Genomic DNA, 18120 nt, shown 5'->3' with positions numbered 1-18120 from the left:
AAACCAGTTTGCTGCATATTTTGTGTCCCTGTCTTGCACCACTGCTTCTACAGAATTTTTTTTTTTTTTTTAAAAGGTTTCTAGGAACCCTAAGACTATTTTACACTGTGTTTTAAACCCATTTAGTTTTTCTTCTTTACAAACAATTGTTAGTCTTCAGCAAGCTTCTTATTACTACTTTCTACCAGGGTGGATCGCCTCTCCTATTATTTCACAGGCATTTATTTACATTAGTTTTTGTGACCAGAAAAGTTTGGTCTGAAAAAGAAGATTGTTAGTGACAGAGACCGGAATTGATGTCGGGAGAGACCATCTTATAAAACCATTGGAGTATTGAACAGAAAAATGACTGCAGTCATGTTACATGAACCTGATATTTATGCTTCAATTTGTATTGTTACTGACCTTAAGTTTGAGGTCATAGAGATTGCTTATCTAGTAATATATTTGTTATTTATAACCTATCAATTACATTTAGCTGACATATTCTGAATTGCTGTACAAAGAATGCCTTCACCTGCCTCGTGTCCCCAACTGGGTTCACGATCCAATCTGCTTATTTCTCACAGTTCTATACAGTACTAGCATGTGTTCTTGTAGCAGTCTTCCCCAGCCAGTACTTGGTGGAGTAAATATGTAACAACCCTCAGGTTTACAACTTATTAAACACCATTTAAAACAAAATTGTCACAATTATTGTTACGATTTTTTACTCTACCCTCACCACTTTCTGAAAACAGGGACATGACAAGGGCCATTGCTCTTAGGTGTCAATGATGTGGATGAGATATAGTCACAATAAAACAGCCAAACCCCGTAAATGTTGACTCTTTATGAGGTTACTGCTATATTGCTGTCACTTTGACATCACTAAGGAGACCAACTTTTCAGGAGCGTGAAGTCAGAGAGAACAGCACTGAGCAGATACTCATGTATTACCACTTGAAAAAGAGACACCCATACACTATATAAATTGTAAGCCGATGGCTGGTCAGGTAATGGAGGGGGTGTAGATCTCACCGAGACTACTCAGGTGGGTGAGATAAGAAAACTCCAGAAAGACTGGTTCTCAGCAGATAATTTTATCTGCTGAGTTTTATTTCAAAGTTCCGGTTACTGGGCTGGATTTCTAGGAATGACAGGTAGGATTGGTAGTGGGACCTGTCATTCTACCCCCCTCCAGTCCACACTTTGGGGAGGTTCCAGCAGTGACTCAGCTGCAGAGAGTCTGCTCGTCAAGGAGGCTTAAGAAGTCAGCTCCAGCAGCAGACTGTGGGAAGAGCTTGGCTGGAGGTCTGACAGAGAGGTCGTTTGTTTTGGAGCTGTGTCCTGAGTGATTCTACTGACTTTTGATTTCTGTTATTCTAGGTGAGGTAACCTATTCTGTGTTTAGTTAGAGCCTAGCCGGGCAAGGATTTATTTTTGTATTGTCTCTTTTTGTTGCTGCACTATATTTTTGAGTAAAAATAAAACTCTACCTTTGTTTTGGACTAAAGAAACTGGACTTGTGTGTCTATGCCACCCCACCTAGCAACCCCAGACCCTGACATATATATAGAACATGTCTGCTCTGCTGACTGAACCAATAATGGTCAAATATATACAATGTATGTCACATCTGACCTCTCCTTACACACCCTCGGGTTATGGTCTGGAAAATGTTGCACAATCTTTCTACATGGAGCACACATCTGCAACATTTTTAGCCATACACACATGCAGCGAAATGGAAAAAAAAAGAGACATCCATACACCATTTAAATATAGAACATGTCTGCTCCATTGACTGCCCACTAAGGGTCAGCGCACATAGAGTTTTTGGCGCTGATATTGACGCTGAATTTGCCTCAAAATCAACCTCCAAAAAGCCTCCCAATAGAACTCTATTGGGAGGCTTTTTTTGGAGGCTTTTTTTGAGGCAGATTCAGCGTCAAAATCAGCGCCAAAAAACTATGTGTGCACTGACTCTTATATCCCAAAAGAGTCCCAATAGATATAATAGTACATCACATCTGACCCGATAAATGTCACACAAGCTTTCTACATGAAACACACATCCGCAACATTTTCAGTCATAGCCATAGCAAATGGAAAAAAGTTATAGTTATCAAGAAGAAGATAAATTATAACATTCATTTTCAATGAGGAACTGAGGCAGAACCTTCTTGTCCAGCAGCCATAGTACAGGTCCATCACCTCCTGCCTACACAGAGCCCATGGACATGTCAGTATGGCTTCAATCATGATATAGTTGCAATAGAGGGGAATGAGACTTCTACAGTACTTTCTTATGTACACTGAGATTATTCCATATATATCCCACAGAACATAACTCATTGTATGCTCCGTCACATCCCACATGTGCAGAGCTAAAGAATTTTCTTAAAGGAAGAATATCTCCATACATCCAGTACAAGTTTATTAAAGAGTGTATTATACTGTACAATTTAGAGCTAGTTTTTTTTTAATTTCCATGTCTCTAGCTTTATTTAAAAAAGTACTAAATCCTGCAATTTTTGCTCTTGCCACCAAGCCTAAAAAACTTGCCATGTCTGTAGGAGTACCAGTCACTTCATTTACATAACAGTCATGTTTACAATAGCAGATAACACCTCTGTACCCATTGGTACATCCACTACTGATATTACAATTCACTTACTCCCCTTGACAATACACAGCATGTCTAGAGAACTGTCCTATAGACCTCAATGAGTCATGTCTAGTCTATTGCTGCCTATTTTGTTGAAAAGCATATCATTAATTGCTGTTAACAGAGGAAAGGAGAAGTTAAGTCAAGATGACAAGAATCCCTCATAAATAGAATCAAATATAATAAAAAGATCATTAAAATAATTTACGATCAGAAAATATAAACATATTAGAAAAGACTATATATTTCACTATATGGTTAAATTAAAAATTGGTGACACATTTCCCTTTACAGGGGCCATGCATCTTTTCAAAACTGGTGCCATATTATTATGATAGGCCATCATTTGTGACACCTTAGACTTTCGAAACCAGTTTCTGCTTTCCCATAGAGTTATGATATTGAATACCAATGTTTTCACTTTTCGTGGTCTTCCTGGAATGAATTCCTATTGTATCTTGAGGGGCCGCTGTATTTAGTAATCCTGGAGTGAGATAATTGTACTGCTTTATGTAACAACTATGTAACTAGCATTGAATGCGTACATTGTGTTCCCCCACAGTATAATATAAGCATGACATTTATGTAATCTAAAGTCAAGTTTTCAGCTGGCCACCCACCCCTAAGAGAAGAAACTATAGCACAGTGTGTTGGCAGCTGCTTCTCGTCCCCATTAGTGCTATGCGTTCTCATACATCAGCTAAGTAAATTACCTGGTTCATCTCCTGACAGTATGGCTTTATTACAGCATTTGGGACATGCGATTGCAATTAGCAGATTTCATTGTAGAGGGGTGTGAAATCAATCATAGCAGGCTTGCGGGGAAAATTGACATGATGTAATACACCTGACAGTCTCATAGCTGTGGAATGTTTATTCTATGAAACAGATGTCAGCCTGTTGTTAATCTCAAGACTCTATAACTACTTATATGATGTGATGCATTATCCAAAAAGTAACGTGTCATTTTTATTTCATAGTGAATGGCAAGAGCATTTCTAGGGTCATAAAAGATTCGGGGTCTAAGCCCCAAACCATATGTATTGAATTCTCAATAGCAACCACTCCTCCATACGCCTGTGCCTCAAGGACAACAGTGCAATTCATATGTGATCACAGGAAATACATAAAGTACTGTAAATACTGTACCTATTACATCCCATGACTCACAGTTGATAGCACGTTGTAGTCATACTCTTTCCTCATTTTCTCCATTTTGCTTCTAATAGCCAACACTCTTCTCTGCAGAACCATACACTGTATACTATAGGTGCCTCCCTTTTATATCATCCCATTCAGCAGTCCTAATAGTGTCACCCCCCTGCTACCCCTAATAACTTGCCCCCAAATACTGTAATAATGCCTTACCTCTGAAAATGCTTGCCTCCAGCAAAAAGTGCCACTCTCACAGTTATCCTTATTAAAATATTACTTTATTAATAATAATAATAATAATAATGCTCCTAAGTGTGCCCTGTTTGTGACAGTGCCCCAATGATGCTCCCCCATTGTGCCCTATTAATAAGAGTACTAATGCTTTCCTAGTATGCCATTAGTGCACCCTATAGGCTATATAACCTTAATTCTCTCCCAGTATGTTACAAGTCATAATGCTGTTCCAATAGTAATAATGTTTCACCAATATGACCCTTTATAATAGCGCCCTAAATGTAATAATGCTCTGAGAGCCAATGTCTTACATGTCCCATCAACCATGAACTGTATGAGTAGATGTTTTTAGCCCAGATCTTTCACACTTGCAATGGATGGTAAAATGCACAATTTTTATAGGGAGTTTTCACATGTAACGCTGTGCTCATTCTGATCTGATCGATTGACTTGAATGGGAGCTGGCATACGTGCGCTCCCCATTGAAATCAATGGGAGGCTTTTTTCCCTATTGCTTTCAATGTATTACGCGCGTATGACATTGAAAGCATAGGGAAAAAAGCCTTCCATTGATTTCAATGAGGAGTGCACGTATGCCGGCTCCCATTCAAGTCAATGGGAGCTGCTTTTTACGCGCTCATTCTGAACGTGTTTTTATGATCAGAATGAGCGCAGCGTTACATCATGTGAAGGCTACAGAACCAAATTTTGATTGGGCATAGAGGGAAAAATGATCTGGTCTGTAACATACACGGCTAGGACTACACAGCGATTTGTGACATGCACGGCTAGGACTATGCAGCGATTTGCGACTGAGTGACAATAAGATTGCAAGTATCAAGCTCCCAATACCAACTAATAAGTAAATGTGACCGCACAGAAATCTAGCAGGTTAGGATTTCCTTCGACTGTCATGTATGATCACGGCAACTTGCAGAATTCAACACCATCTTCACTATTTATTGGCTAAGATAAAGTAGCAAAATATTGCAATCTGATGTCTCACTTGTCACTATATAGGGATGAGTTAAAGAAGTTATCTGGCACTTTAATATTGATGACCTATCTTTTGGATAGATGATATTGGATCAAAAGGGGTCCAACTCCTGACACTTTTGGTTGCTTTTTGATCATTCCTATGACCATGGTCCAGTTCAGTTCCATATACGTATACTGCATTACCAGGTAGCATCCACTATACATTGTAAAGTGCTGTAACTGGTCAACAATGAAGAAGCCACAAGAACCGTTGATCTCATATTGTAGCCCAATCATAGGTCATCAATATTAAAGTCCCAGGAATCCTCTTTCAATAGCAGGGAGTAAAGATCATTACAATGTAGTTCTATCCATGAGGCATTTACAGCTGTAGAAAGAGGCAGCGACTACAGGTCTGTTATTTATAATACTACATAGTGTCAGATCATTGCTTGCTTTAGGGTGCATTCACACTGAGTAAACGCTAGCTTATTCTGAACGTAAAACACGTTCAGAATAAGCGGCGTCTAAAGCAGCTCCATTCATTTCTATGGGAGCGGGGATACGAGCGCTCCCCATAGAAATGAATGGGCTGCTTGTTTCACTCCGTGCAGTCCCATTGAAGTGAATGGGGAGTGCCGGCGTGTACGGCAAGCTCTGCTCATGCCGGAGCGTACACGCCGGCACTCCCCATTCACTTCAATGGGACTGCACGGAGTGAAAGAAGCAGCCCATTCATTTCTATGGGGAGCGCTCGTATCCCCGCTCCCATAGAAATGAATGGAGCTGCTTTAGACGCCGCTTATTCTGAACGTGTTTTACGTTCAGAATAAGCTAGCGTTTACTCAGTGTGAATGCACCCTTACTGTGCATTTTTGGAAATATTTAGATAACAATGTCTGTGTCCTATCTAGATCTTCACATACACATGTGAATACACCCAAACATAAGCTTTAAGTCTTGTACCATTTTTCACTAAGAGCTAGAAACTATTTTTTGGAAGTGATTTCAGGTGCAATAACCTTGGTAATACTCTTAGAGAAATTGTGAACAAAAGAGTTTTTGACAATACTAAATTGTGCTGATATTTCAGCCACAGTCAAAACAGTCACATACTGTCACGGTCTGTGTAGAAAGGAAGGAGGTGCTGTCATTGCAAGCAACGACCCTTGTGACAGCCACAGAGGAGATAGAAGCAACTTGATTTTTAGCATATGTAAAGTACAGTATATGCAGTGGCGTAACTAAAGTCTTGTGGGCCCGGGTGCAAACTTTTGTCCAGGGCCCCCTACCCCCTTCCTAGAGCGAATTCTTGATAGTGGTGGTTACGGGCACTCAAGCGGTATATCAGATACTTGAAATGGAGAAAGCTTTAGTACCCACAACTGCAGTTATCAAGAATATGGTGAGTGAGCAGCACAGCATGCAGCATGTAAACAATACTGGGACAATATTACATGCTCCGCAGTGGACCCACTCAGTATTACGTGTTCCACAGTGGCCCCCAAACAGTATTACGTGTTCCACAGTGGACCCCACACGGTATTTAGTGCTCCACAGTGGTCCCCAAACAATATTACGTGCTCTGTAGTGGCCCCAAAACAGTATTACATGCTTCACAGTGGCCCTCAAACAATATTACATGCTTTATAGTGGCCCCCAAACAGTATTATGTGCTCCATAGTGGCTCCCAAACAGTATTACATGCTCCACAGTGACCCCCAAACAATATTAAGTGTGCCACAGTGGCTCCCAAACATTATTATCTACTCCACTGTGGCCCAGCACAGTATTATATGCTCACATTGGCCCCCACACAGTATTATATGCTCACAGTGGCCCCCAACACTGTATTATATGCTCACAGTGGCCCCCAACACTGTATTATATGCTCACAGTGCCCCACCAGAGCCTGATTACCCCCATTCCCTCCTCTTGCTCACACACAGCCAACACCCCCATGTCCCCATCAGGCTCACATACAGCCTGCACCCCCATTCCCTCCTCTGGCTCAAACACAGCCAGCACCTCAGGTCCTCCTCTTGCTCACACATGTTCTCTACTCTCTTACTTACCTTCCATTAGTCTAAGTTCCCAGCAGATTCCTCTTGCAGTGTAACACCACACTGTACTGTCCAATACAGAATAGCTCCGCCCACACATGACATCATCAAATGTACTTTAGTCCACTAGAATTTAGCATATACTGCAAAGGGTGGATGCTTATCCCAGGACAGGTAAGTATATTTTTTTCTATTTTTATACACCTCCCATAGGCTAGCATTTAATGGAAAGGGGCCCACTCAGGGATGTACTTATAGTATTAGGTTGTGAGGGTCGGGCTGTAGTTTGTTCTAGTTGTTTGTTGTTGTTTTTTTTTTTTTTTTTTTGCTTGCCTTAGTATTGGTTTCTTTTATGCATATTGGTTTATTTTATATTTATAATATCTTCAGATACTATTAGGGGAAGTTTTACATTTCTATTTATTTTCTTGTATCCAGGGCCGATTATATATATACACTCACCGGCCACTTTATTAGGTACACCATGCTAGTAACGGGTTGGACCCCCTTTTGCCTTCAGAACTGCCTCAATTCCTCGTGGCATAGATTCAACAAGGTGCTGGAAGCATTCCTCAGAGATTTTGGTCCATATTGACATGATGGCATCACACAGTTGCCGCAGATTTGTCGGCTGCACATCCATGATGCGAATCTCCCATTCCACCACATCCCAAAGATGCTCTATTGGATTGAGATCTGGTGACTGTGGAGGCCATTGGAGTACAGTGAACTCATTGTCATGTTCAAGAAACCAGTCTGAGATGATTCCAGCTTTATGACATGGCGCATTATCCTGCTGAAAGTAGCCATCAGATGTTGGGTACATTGTGGTCATAAAGGGATGGACATGGTCAGCAACAATACTCAGGTAGGCTTTGGCGTTGCAACGATGCTCAATTGGTACCAAGGGGCCCAAAGAGTGCCAAGAAAATATTCCCCACACCATGACACCACCACCACCAGCCTGAACCGTTGATACAAGGCAGGATGGATCCATGCTTTCATGTTGTTGACGCCAAATTCTAACCCTACCATCCGAATGTCGCAGCAGAAATCGAGACTCATCAGACCAGGCAACGTTTTTCCAATCTTCAATTGTCCAATTTCGATGAGCTTGTGCAAATTGTAGCCTCAGTTTCCTGTTCTTAGCTGAAAGGAGTGGCACCCGGTGTGGTCTTCTGCTGCTGTAGCCCATCTGCCTCAAAGTTCGACGTACTGTGCGTTCAGAGATGCTCTTCTGGCTACCTTGGTTGTAACGGGTGGCTATTTGAGTCACTGTTGTCTTTCTATCAGCTCGAACCAGTCTGGCCATTCTCCTCTGACCTCTGGCATCAACAACACATTTCCGCCCACAGAACTGCCGCTCACTGGATGTTTTTTCTTTTTCGGACCATTCTCTGTAAACCCTAGAGATGGTTGTGCGTGAAAATCCCAGTAGATCAGCAGTTTCTGAAATACTCAGACCAGCCCTTCTGGCACCAACAACCATGCCACGTTCAAAGGCACTCAAATCACCTTTCTTCCCCATACTGATGCTCGGATTGAACTGCAGGAGATTGTCTTGACCATGTCTACATGCCTAAATGCACTGAGTTGCCGCCATGTGATTGGCTGATTAGAAATTAAGTGTTAACGAGCAGTTGGACAGGTGTACCTAATAAAGTGGCCGGTGAGTGTATATATATATATATATATATATATATATATATATATATATATATATATATATATATATATATTAGAGATGAGCGAACAGTGTTCTATGAACTCATGTTCGATCGGATATTAGGCTGTTCGGCATGTTCGAATCGAATCGAACACCGCGTGGTAAAGTGCGCCATTACTCGATTCCCCTCCCACCTTCCCTGGCGCCTTTTTTGCTCCAATAACAGCGCAGGGTAGGTGGGACAGGAACTACGACACCGGTGACGTTGAAAAAAGTAGGCAAAACCCATTGGCTGCCGAAAACATGTGACCTCTAATTTAAAAGAACAGCGACGCCCAGCTTTGCGTCATTCTGAGCTTGCAATTCACCGGGGACGGAGGTTTCCGTCCAGTTAGCTAGGGCTTAGATTCTGGGTAGGCAGGGACAGGCTAGGATAGGAAGGAGAAGACAACCAACAGCTCTTATAAGAGCTAAATTCCAGGGAGAAGCTTGTCAGTGTAACGTGGCACTGACGGGCTCAATCGCCGCAACCCAGCTTTCCGTGGATCCTGAATGGAATACACTGTCAGTGTATTCCCGTATACCCGATATATACCCCCGATACCCGTTCCAACGGTGTGCCCCCCCACCTTCACCCCAGAAATACCCTGCAAGTCCCCTAGCAATAGAATTGGGGCTATATACACCCACTATTTTTGCTACTGCCATATAGTGCCATTGTCTCACTGGGAATTCAAAGAATATATTGGGCTTACATATAACTTCAATTCCAGGGAGAAGCTTGTCAGTGTAACGTGGCACTGACGGGCTCAATCGCCGCAACCCAGCTTTCCCAGGATCCTGAATGGAACACACTGACAGTGTATTCCCGTATACCCCATATATACACCCCAAATCCCCGTTCCAACGGTGTGCCCCCCCACCTTCACCTCAGAAATACCCTGCAAGTCCCCTAGCAATAGAATTGGGGCTATATACACCCACTATTTTTGCTACTGGTATATAGTGCCATTGTCTGACTGGGAATTCAAAGAATACATTGGGGTTACGTACACCCACAATTTTTGCTACTGGTATATAGTGCCATTGTCTCACTGGGAATTCAAAGAATATATGGGGGTTACGTGCACCCACAATTTTTGCTACTGCTATACAGTGCCATTGTCTCACTGGGAATTCAAAGATTATATTGGGGTTACGTGCACCCACAATTTTTGCTACTGCTATACAGTGCCATTGTCTCACTGGGAAATCAAAGAATATATTGGGGTTACGTGCACCCACAATTTTTGCTACTGGTAGATAGTGCCATTGTCTCACTGGGAATTCAAAGAATATATGGGGGTTATGTGCACCCACAATTTTTGCTACTGGTATATAGTGCCATTGTCTGACTGGGAATTCAAAGAATATATTGGGGTTATGTGCACCCACAATTTTTGCTACTGGTATATAGTGCCATTGTCTGACTGGTAATTCAAAGAATATATTGGGGTTATGTGCACCCACAATTTTTGCTACTGGTATATAGTGCCATTGTCTGACTGGGAATTCAAAGAATATATGGGGGTTACGTGCACCCACAATTTTTGCTACTGCTATACAGTGCCATTGTCTCACTGGGAATTAAAAAAAAATATTGGGGTTATGTGCACCCACAATTTTTACTACTGGTATATAGTGCCATTGTCTGACTGGGAATTCAAAGAATATATGGGGGTTACGTGCACCCACAATTTTTGCTACTGCTATACAGTGCCATTGTCTCACTGGGAATTCAAAGAATATATTGGGGTTATGTGCACCCACAATTTTTACTACTGGTATATAGTGCCATTGTCTGACTGGGAATTCAAAGAATATATGGGGGTTACGTGCACCCACAATTTTTGCTACTGCTATACAGTGCCATTGTCTCACTGGGAATTCAAAGATTATATTGGGGTTACGTGCACCCACAATTTTTGCTACTGCTATATAGTGCCAGTTTCTGACTGGTAATTCAAAGAATATATTGGGGTTACGTGCACCCACAATTTTTACTACTGGTATATAGTGCCATTGTCTGACTGGGAATTCAAAGAATATATGGGGGTTACGTGCACCCACAATTTCTGCTACTGCTATACAGTGCCATTGTCTCACTGGGAATTCAAAGATTATATTGGGGTTATGTGCACCACAATTTTTGCTACTGCTATATAGTGCCAGTTTCTGACTGGTAATTCAAAGAATATATTGGGGTTATGTGCACCCACAATTTTTACTACTGGTATATAGTGCCATTGTCTGACTGGGAATTCAAAGAATATATGGGGGTTACGTGCACCAACAATTTTTGCTACTGCTACACAGTGCCATTGTCTCACTGGGAATTCAAAAATTATATTGGGGTTATGTGCACCCACAATTTTTGCTACTGGTATATAGTGCCATTGTCTGACTGGGAATTCAAAGAATATATGGGGGTTACGTGCACCCACAATTTTTGCTACTGCTATACAGTGCCATTGTCTCACTGGGAATTCAAAGATTATATTGGGGTTATGTGCACCCACAATTTTTGCTACTGCTATATAGTGCCAGTTTCTGACTGGTAATTCAAAGAATATATTGGGGTTACGTGCACCCACAATTTTTGCTACTGGTATATAGTGCCATTGTCTGACTGGGAATTCAAAGAATATATGGGGGTTACGTGCACCCACAATTTTTGCTACTGCTATACAATGCCATTGTCTCACTGGGAATTCAAAGAATATATTGGGGTTATGTGCACCCACAATTTTTACTACTGGTATATAGTGCCATTGTCTGACTGGGAATTCAAAGAATATATGGGGGTTACGTGCACCCACAATTTTTGCTACTGCTATACAGTGCCATTGTCTCACTGGGAATTCAAAGAATATATTGGGGTTACGTGCACCCACAATTTTTACTACTGGTATATAGTGCCATTGTCTGACTGGGAATTCAAAGAATATATGGGGGTTACGTGCACCCACAATTTTTGCTACTGCTATACAGTGCCGTTGTCTCACTGGGAATTCAAAGATTATATTGGGGTTATGTGCACCACAATTTTTGCTACTGCTATATAGTGCCTGTTTCTGACTGGTAATTCAAAGAATATATTGGGGTTATGTGCACCCACAATTTTTACTACTGGTATATAGTGCCATTGTCTGACTGGGAATTCAAAGAATATATGGGGGTTACGTGCACCCACAATTTTTGCTACTGCTATATAGTGCCAGTTTCTGACTGGTAATTCAAAGAATATATTGGGGTTATGTGCACCCACAATTTTTACTACTGGTATATAGTGCCATTGTCTGACTGGGAATTCAAAGAATATATGGGGGTTACGTGCACCCACAATTTTTGCTACTGCTATACAGTGCCATTGTCTCACTGGGAATTCAAAGATTATATTGGGGTTATGTGCACCCACAATTTTTACTACTGGTATATAGTGCCATTGTCTGACTGGGAATTCAAAGAATATATGGGGGTTACGTGCACCCACAATTTTTGCTACTGCTATACAGTGCCATTGTCTCACTGGGAATTCAAAGATTATATTGGGGTTATGTGCACCCACAATTTTTGCTACTGCTATATAGTGCCAGTTTCTGACTGGTAATTCAAAGAATATATTGGGGTTATGTGCACCCACAATTTTTACTACTGGTATATAGTGCCATTGTCTGACTGGTAATTCAAAGAATATATTGGGGTTATGTGCACCCACAATTTTTGCTACTGGTATATAGTGCCATTGTCTGACTGGGAATTCAAAGAATATATGGGGGTTACGTGCACCCACAATTTTTGCTACTGCTATACAGTGCCATTGTCTCACTGGGAATTCAAAAAAAATATTGGGGTTATGTGCACCCACAATTTTTACTACTGGTATATAGTGCCATTGTCTGACTGGGAATTCAAAGAATATATGGGGGTTACGTGCACCCACAATTTTTGCTACTGCTATACAGTGCCATTGTCTCACTGGGAATTCAAAGATTATATTGGGGTTATGTGCACCCACAATTTTTGCTACTGCTATATAGTGCCAGTTTCTGACTGGTAATTCAAAGAATATATTGGGGTTATGTGCACCCACAATTTTTACTACTGGTATATAGTGCCATTGTCTGACTGGGAATTCAAAGAATATATGGGGGTTACGTGCACCCACAATTTTTGCTACTGCTATACAGTGCCATTGTCTCACTGGGAATTAAAAGATTATATTGGGGTTATGTGCACCCACAATTTTTACTACTGGTATATAGTGCCATTGTCTGACTGGGAATTCAAAGAATATATGGGGGTTACGTGCACCCACAATTTTTGCTACTGCTATACAGTGCCATTGTCTCACTGGGAATTCAAAGATTATATTGGGGTTATGTGCACCCACAATTTTTGCTACTGCTATATAGTGCCAGTTTCTGACTGGTAATTCAAAGAATATATTGGGGTTATGTGCACCCACAATTTTTACTACTGGTATATAGTGCCATTGTCTGACTGGGAATTCAAAGAATATATGGGGGTTACGTGCACCCACAATTTTTGCTACTGCTATACAGTGCCATTGTCTCACTGGGAATTCAAAGATTATATTGGGGTTATGTGCACCCACAATTTTTACTACTGGTATATAGTGCCATTGTCTGACTGGGAATTCAAAGAATATATGGGGGTTACGTGCACCCACAATTTTTGCTACTGCTATACAGTGCCATTGTCTCACTGGGAATTCAAAGATTATATTGGGGTTATGTGCACCCACAATTTTTGCTACTGCTATATAGTGCCAGTTTCTGACTGGTAATTCAAAGAATATATTGGGGTTATGTGCACCCACAATTTTTACCACTGGTATATAGTGCCATTGTCTGACTGGGAATTCAAAGAATATATGGGGGTTACGTGCACCCACAATTTTTGCTACTGCTATACAGTGTCATTGTCTCACTGGGAATTCAAAGAATATATTGGGGTTATGTGCACCCACAATTTTTACTACTGGTATATAGTGCCATTGTCTGACTGGGAATTCAAAGAATATATGGGGGTTACGTGCACCCACAATTTTTGCTACTGCTATACAGTGCCATTGTCTCACTGGGAATTCAAAGATTATATTGGGGTTATGTGCACCCACAATTTTTGCTACTGCTATATAGTGCCAGTTTCTGACTGGTAATTCAAAGAATATATTGGGGTTATGTGCACCCACAATTTTTACTACTGGTATATAGTGCCATTGTCTGACTGGGAATTCAAAGAATATATGGGGGTTACGTGCACCCACAATTTTTGCTACTGCTATACAGTGCCATTGTCTCACTGGGAATTCAAAGATTATATTGGGTTTATGTGCACCCACAATTTTTGCTACTGCTATATAGTGCCAGTTTCTGACTGGTAATTCAAAGAATATATTGGGGTTATGTGCACCCACAATTTTTACTACTGGTATATAGTGCCATTGTCTGACTGGGAATTCAAAGAATATATGGGGGTTACGTGCACCCACAATTTTTGCTACTGCTATACAGTGCCATTGTCTCACTGGGAATTCAAAGATTATATTGGGGTTATGTGCACCCACAATTTTTGCTACTGCAATATAGTGCCAGTTTCTGACTGGTAATTCCAAGAATATATTGGGGTTACGTGCACCCACAATTTTTGTTACTGGTATATAGTGCCATTGTCTGACTGGGAATTCAAAGAATATATGGGGGTTACGTGCACCCACAATTTTTGCTACTGCTATACAGTGCCATTGTCTCACTGGGAATTCAAAGAATATATTGGGGTTACGTGCACCCACAATTTTTGCTACTGGTATATAGTGCCAGTTTCTGACTGGTAATTCAAAGAATATATTGGGGTTACGTGCACCCACAATTTTTGCTACTGGTATATAGTGCCATTGTCTGACTGGGAATTCAAAGAATATATGGGGGTTATGTGCACCCACAATTTTTACTACTGGTATATAGTGCCATTGTCTGACTGGGAATTCAAAGAATATATGGGGGTTACGTGCACCCACAATTTTTGCTACTGCTATACAGTGCCATTGTCTCACTGGGAATTCAAAGATTATATTGGGGTTATGTGCACCCACAATTTTTGCTACTGCTATATAGTGCCAGTTTCTGACTGGTAATTCAAAGAATATATTGGGGTTATGTGCACCCACAATTTTTACTACTGGTATATAGTGCCATTGTCTGACTGGGAATTCAAAGAATATATGGGGGTTACGTGCACCCACAATTTTTGCTACTGCTATACAGTGCCATTGTCTCACTGGGAATTCAAAGAATATATTGGGGTTATGTGCACCCACAATTTTTACTACTGGTATATAGTGCCATTGTCTGACTGGGAATTCAAAGAATATATGGGGGTTACGTGCACCCACAATTTTTGCTACTGCTTTATAGTGCAAGTTTCTGACTGGTAATTCAAAGAATATATTGGGGTTATGTGCACCCACAATTTTTACTACTGGTATATAGTGCCATTGTCTGACTGGGAATTCAAAGAATATATGGGGGTTACGTGCACCCACAATTTTTGCTACTGCTATACAGTGCCATTTTCTCACTGGGAATTCAAATAATATATTGGGGTTATGTGCACCCACAATTTTTACTACTGGTATATAGTGCCATTGTCTGACTGGGAATTCAAAGAATATATGGGGGTTACGTGCACCCACAATTTTTGCTACTGCTATACAGTGCCATTGTCTCACTGGGAATTCAAAGATTATATTGGGGTTATGTGCACCCACAATTTTTGCTACTGCTATATAGTGCCAGTTTCTGACTGGTAATTCAAAGAATATATTGGGGTTATGTGCACCCACAATTTTTACTACTGGTATATAGTGCCATTGTCTGACTGGGAATTCAAAGAATATATGGGGGTTACGTGCACCCACAATTTTTGCTACTGCTATACAGTGCCATTGTCTCACTGGGAATTCAAAGATTATATTGGGGTTATGTGCACCCACAATTTTTACTACTGGTATATAGTGCCATTGTCTGACTGGGAATTCAAAGAATATATGGGGGTTACGTGCACCCACAATTTTTGCTACTGCTATACAGTGCCATTGTCTCACTGGGAATTCAAAGATTATATTGGGGTTATGTGCACCCACAATTTTTGCTACTGCTATACAGTGCCAGTTTCTGACTGGTAATTCAAAGAATATATTGGGGTTATGTGCACCCACAATTTTTGCTACTGCTATATAGTGCCAGTTTCTGACTGGTAATTCAAAGAATATATTGGGGTTATGTGCACCCTCAATTTTTACTACTGGTATATAGTGCCATTGTCTGACTGGGAATTCCACAAATAATTTGGGGATTCATTCACCCTACATCTCAGGCTCTTGCCATATTCACCCAGGTTGTCAGTGCTGCACCCGCTCGTTCCCAGACAGCTCGGCCCGAAAAACACGTTACCTATATAGAGGATTTGGACAATGAAGACAACATGTTCTAAATCAAATGTCTGCACCTTCTCCAGAATTAAAATAAAGGCAGCGTTTAACTTTCAAATAGCACTGCACAAAGGAAGAGCTTATCAGCTTGTCTCATGACATGCTACTGAAAAGTGTCATTTGTGTATCTTAATGTAAATATAGTTGTATAAGCTTTTTGGGTTTTAGGCACTGCCAAGTTATTTATTACCACCCGCTCCCTTATAATGATGATGACGCCAAAGTCACTGTGGGTGTTCAGAGCTCACAGCTTTGGTTGACATTTGTCTTGCTCTCTGTCGGTACCAGCTGTCTTTTTGGATACCGTAAAGTTATGTTGACTTTATTAACAGCTATAGAAGCTTTAGCCAGGTTGTGACGGTGTGTAACCCTAACAACACTAAGTGGGATACACATTAATAGTCAGTCTATGTACGCTAAACGTATCACTGAAGTAATTTTTTTTCCCTCTCCCCTAATATAAGAAAGGAACAGACATTAGACCTAGACCGGGGTTCGAGGCTTGTAAAAATCCAGTATTATTTGTTCTTCATGATGTGAAATATGTGTTGAAAAGCAACCCAAGATGAAGTCAGCAATGTGTGCCAGTTTGTTACTTGGCATGCCTTTGCTGGCCCCAACTGTAAGGGTCACTCTCCATTTCCTTCATTTTCCACTCCCCTTCACACCATTTGTGGTGAAGCAATGGGATGCACTGAAGTGCACCCTCTAGCCTCGTGTGGGACAGGGACATCAGATGCCACTCCAACCCCCTCGTCTTCCTCCGCCAGCCAACGGTGCGAAGATGAGAGGAGTGTGCTCTGAATATTTTCTGCCTAGCAGAGGCTAGTTCTCACTTACGAAAATGGCCCCACTTTGACCTGTATATCAGGCACAATGGTGTAGGTTTCAAAGAAACATGGCACCAACAAGTTGGAAAACGTGGGCCATGCGTGGACCGTGTTTGAGTCTGGCAAGCTCCAGATCTGCTACCAGGTTCCAGCCATTATCACAGGCGCAAAAATGCCAGGCCCCAGGTGTAGCAGGGAAAAAAAAATGCCATCTCAGCCAGGATGGCATCCCTGACCTCGGAGGCACTGTGCTGTCTGTCCCCCAAGCTGATCAGTTTCAGCACGGCCTGCTGACATCTCCCCATGCCAGTGTTACAGTGTTTTCCGCTAGTAGCTGGGGTGGAGGTTGCAGCATCGTAGGGTTTCAGTCTACTCCTGCCATGAATTTTGGCCTGGGAGAGGAGATAGGCCACCCCAGTTTGCACCCGGGGAACAGACTCCACCACATTCACCCTGCCTGTCATTAAAGATAAGCACTGCAGCATCCCTGACCACAGGCGCTTGTCCATGTGTCGGTGGTCAAGTGGACCTTGCAGCAAAGTGCAGAGCTCTGGGCTCGACTGATGTTATGGGACACATGCAGGCGCAAGGCAGGGACAGCACACCAAGAGAAGTAGTAACGGCTAGGCCCAGCATAGGGAGGTGCCCCAGCTGCCATCTGCTGACGGAAGGCCTGTGTCTCCAGAAGCATAACCAAACACCAACATCTCCAGGGCCAGCAGTTTATCGATGAGGCTGTTAAAGGCTTGGGCATGGGGGTGGGTTGTGTTGTACTTCTGCCTGCAATGAAAAGCTTGGGAAATGTGGAGTGGCTGGGAAGAGGCGCATGATGGTGCAGGCCAAAAGGGCGCATGAGGGTGAACTCCCCAATGTGTCAGAGATAGGTGTGTAGGTGTCCTTGCATCATATACTTGCACCATATTTGGCTTTGGAAGTTAATTTTGTGCCAAAAAGTGGTTAAGACAGCGATCCCTCAGCTACTCCCGTTA

The sequence above is a fragment of the Leptodactylus fuscus genome, chromosome 1, assembly GCF_031893055.1.
Source record: "Leptodactylus fuscus isolate aLepFus1 chromosome 1, aLepFus1.hap2, whole genome shotgun sequence".
Taxonomy (NCBI): domain Eukaryota; kingdom Metazoa; phylum Chordata; class Amphibia; order Anura; family Leptodactylidae; genus Leptodactylus; species Leptodactylus fuscus.
This window is presented reverse-complemented; position numbering follows the sequence as displayed.